We start from the raw sequence: 4,128 nt of genomic DNA on the forward strand, positions 1-4,128 counted from the left end.
CATGTTTATTGCAGCACTGTTCACAATAGCCAGGATATGGAAACAACCTAGATGTCCCACCACAGATGAATGGATCCAAAAATTGTGGTATCTATACACAGTGGAATATTATGTAGCCATTAGAAAGAACTAAATAATGGCATTTGCAGGGAAATGGATAGAGCTGGAAGAAATCAGGTTGAGTGAGGTAAGCCAAGAGCAAAGAGAGCATGTGGTCTCCCTGATAAGTGGATGTTAAATCCAAAATGTAAGGTGATACGACAAAATTAACAAGACTTAAGGAACAAAGGACTTCCACTTATCTGGTCTAATCACTACTAAATAACCCTATGCTGCTGATCATATGTATGGTATATATGTGCACACCAGAGGGAAACCAGGAGGATGACACAGAACTAGAGGGAATCAGGGAAAAACATACAACAGCAGGACCCATCAGCTGCACTGGACATTGACCAAATGAACTAAGCAACTTAATGGCAGCGATGGGAGGGAGGGAACAAATGGGAAAGAGGGAACAGCTGATGCTATGCAAAACGAAAGAAATGTACATATCACCCAATATGGAAGAAATAACTGTATTGCAAAGCTCATAGAACTCATAAATGTTATAGATCATGATAGACAATTTGTTTGTGACTTTAACTAAGCAACACTATCCCACAATACTGTGAAATTTGGGAAATTATGTAATCACTTAATCACAATAAAGAATTTGAAAAAAAAAAAGACTAGCATTCTACCATACCACTTTCAGTTTTTTTGTTTTTGTGTTTTTGTTTTTTGGTTGGTTGTGGGGCCTGAACTCTAGGCCTGGGCACTGTCCTTCAGCTCTTCAGCTCAAGGCTAGCATTCTACTATTTGAGCCACAGCACCACTTCCAGCTTTTTCTGCTTATGTGGTGCTGAGGAATCAAACCCAGGGCCTCATGCATGCAAGGCAAGCAATCTACCACTGAGCCACCTTCCCAGCTCTTTTTTTTTGGTGGCTAATTGAGGATAACAGTCACATGGACTTTTCTGTCCAGGCTGGCTTTGAACTGCAATCCTCAGATCTCAGCCTCTTGTGTAGCCACTGGGTCAGCTTTCTTTGGTCTGGTCCAGCCCACATTCCTTTCATTGCCTGGCCCTAACTCCCCAATCAGGAAGCTTATATTGGCATTTCACTCCACCATCTACTTCCTGCTAAGCCTGATTCTTAAAGACTAGACTCACAGGTAGACACATGCTTGTTGGCCCTGTGTTGGTCTGTCTCATACCATGCATCCTCTGAATACTGATGTACCCTGCCTTTACCTGTGGGAGGGACCAAACTTCCCCAAGGATGCTCACAGAAGCTTCCTCCAGATCCAGTGAATTGGGTGATAACCCACTGTTCCACAAACCTTAATGGCCCTCTCAATAGTAAGTTAGATAACCATAAAGCAAAATATCACCATTATGCAAAAGCCCTTTTGTTAAATAACTTAAGATTGTACATTCAGCCTTTATTTCACAAGAACCTCATTTGAACACCATTCTGTCTCTTGCACATGTTTGACTGGAGACCTTGCTCAGTGTAATCACATTAGGAACCCTATAATGATATGGCTTAATACCACGGAAAACAGGGTTTGTTTAACCTATCCAAGTCCAGTTTCCTTATCAAAAATAGTAAATTAAGCCCAGCATGTGGCCCATGCCTGTTATTCTAGCTACTCTGGAGACTGAGAGCCAGAAGATCAAAGTCTAAAGCCAACCTGGGCAGAAGAGTCTGAGAGACTTCATCTCTAAAATAACCAACAAAAAACTGAGCTTGAGGCATTGCTTAAATGGTAGAGTATCAATTGACCAAGCAAGTGGTACAAATGTGAAGTCCTGAGTTTAAATCCTGGTGCAAGGAAGGCTGGAAGACAGGCAGGAAGGAAGGGGAAAGTAGAGAAAGGAAGGAGAAATAAAACAGCTGGGCGCTGCTGACTTTTGCCATTAATCCTAGTTACTCAGGAGGCTGAGATCTGAGGATCACAGTTCTTTTTTTGTGTGTGTGAACACACTGTACAGAGGGGTTACAATTACATGGGCAGGTTAATGAGTATATTTCTTATCAAGCATTGCAGCCTCCTCCTTTGTTTACCCTTCACATCCCTTCCCAGTCTTCCCCCCCAATCCTCCCCACTTCCCCCCCCAACATTGTAAAGCTCGTTTTCAACATGACAACTTGTACTTCTCATTGTTGCAACAGGTCCACCTGTAATGAGGATCACAGTTCTAAGCCAGCCCAGGCAGGAAAGTCTGTGAGATTCTTATCTCCAACTAATTACAGACAAAAGCGGAAATGACGCTGTGGCTCAAATGATAGAGTGCTAGCCTTGACCAAAAGGAGCTCAGGGACAGTGCCTAGGCCTTGACTTCAAGCCCCAGGATCAGAAACACACACAGACACACAGACAAACACACACACACACACAAAATATAATATAAGGAAAGAAAAATAATGTACTTGCTAGGTGGGGGCATGTTATGGGGATTAAAAGTGACAATTTCATGAAATTTCCATAAAGCTTCTCACATGGTAAGCATTCAGTGAAAGTTAGCTATTACTATATTACTAGGTTGCATATACTATTTCTCTGAGAGTTGACCTCTGGGGATAGAAAACATTTTGTCTGACAATAAGATGTGTGTAACACAGCACATATCCCTTTTCCCTCTGCAGGTATATTCAGGATCCAAATGTTGTAATAAGTGTCTCTCAAGTGGCTGGTGATAAATATTCATAGCCTCATTCCATTTGCTTGGGTTCTTCACCTTGTTTTGTCTGAATTCAAATCTCTTGGAGGAGCAGTAGATATTTGTTAGGTAATTTAAATTGGCAGGTAAATTAAATTGGCAGCTGACTAAAGAGAGCAGCACGTGTTATTCAGACAAGGGAAAGGATTACTTGCAGGCCGCCTCTGGTCAAGTTGGAAGCCTACACAGCAGGAATTAAAAGGGTCAAACCACAGCCAGGCCAGACTTATCAAGGCCACGAGCAGAAGAAGGTGTGGCCACACCGGATGTGGATGTGATGGGGGGGGGGGGTGAAGACTGCCTCCAAGTGTGTCGGTTACCTAAGTGACACAGGTACTGGGCAGAGACTTAACCAAGAAAAGGGATGAGTCCGTGAGCCTGCTCTGCCTTCACTGGGTGGACCTTACATTCCAGCCTTTTAATAATCATGAAATAGGGCGCAGATTCTCTCTGGCTACTTCCTGCTGACAAGGAGCATCAACATTAGGCGTAAAAGGCGGAAATGTGGTGTCCCCTGACCCCTGGAGAAGGCAGCAAGCAGCAGCTGTCCCTTGGTTGATGCAAGTCCTTGAGTGAAGTCTGGAAGAACTCTCCTGAGGCAGGGGCTGGGCAACAATAAAATGAAAAATATTACTGAAATGAAGAAATTAGATGCCAATACTTGGAAGTAACAAAAGGGATGATGTCGAGAGGTGCTTGGAGAGTAGCTGGCTCAGTGTTACTCCCTGGGATCTTCAGGGATGCGAGGCAGCCTTACCTGGGTAGGCCCACGGGGGAACAGGTGTACCTGGAAGTCAGTATTGGTATAGAAGGGGCAGGAGCAGGAGCCCTTTTTATTCTTGACAGATGAATCCACTGTGGCTATCTGTTGTGCTGGACTGCTCTTTTCTCCAATGAACTACTCAGAAAAAGCTGGAAGAGGCACTGTTGCTCAAGTGGTAGAGCACTAGCCTAGAGCATAAAGAGGCTCAGAAACAACACCCAGGCCCTGAGTTCAAGCCCCTGACTTCAGGACCAGGAGGAGGAGGAGAAGAAGAAGAGGAAGAGGTACATGAAGCAGAAGCAGAAGCAGGAGGGAAAGAAGGAGAAAGAGAACGAGAAGATGGAGGAGAAGGAGGAGGAGAACAGAAGGGGGGTGGCAAGTGCCAGTGGCTCATGCCTATAATCCTAGCTACTTAGAAGGCTGAAATCATGGGCTGGAAAAGTGGCTCAGTGGTAGAACGCTTGCCTTGCATGCATGAGGCCCTGGGTTTGATTCCTCAGCACCACATAAGCAAAAAGAAAAAAGCCGGAAGTGGCACTGTGGCTCAAGCAGTAGAGTGCTAGCCTTGAGCTGAAGAGTTGAGGGACAGGCCCAAAG

The sequence above is a fragment of the Dipodomys ordii genome, unplaced genomic scaffold, assembly GCF_000151885.1.
Source record: "Dipodomys ordii isolate 6190 unplaced genomic scaffold, Dord_2.0 Scaffold196, whole genome shotgun sequence".
Lineage (NCBI taxonomy): Eukaryota > Metazoa > Chordata > Mammalia > Rodentia > Heteromyidae > Dipodomys > Dipodomys ordii.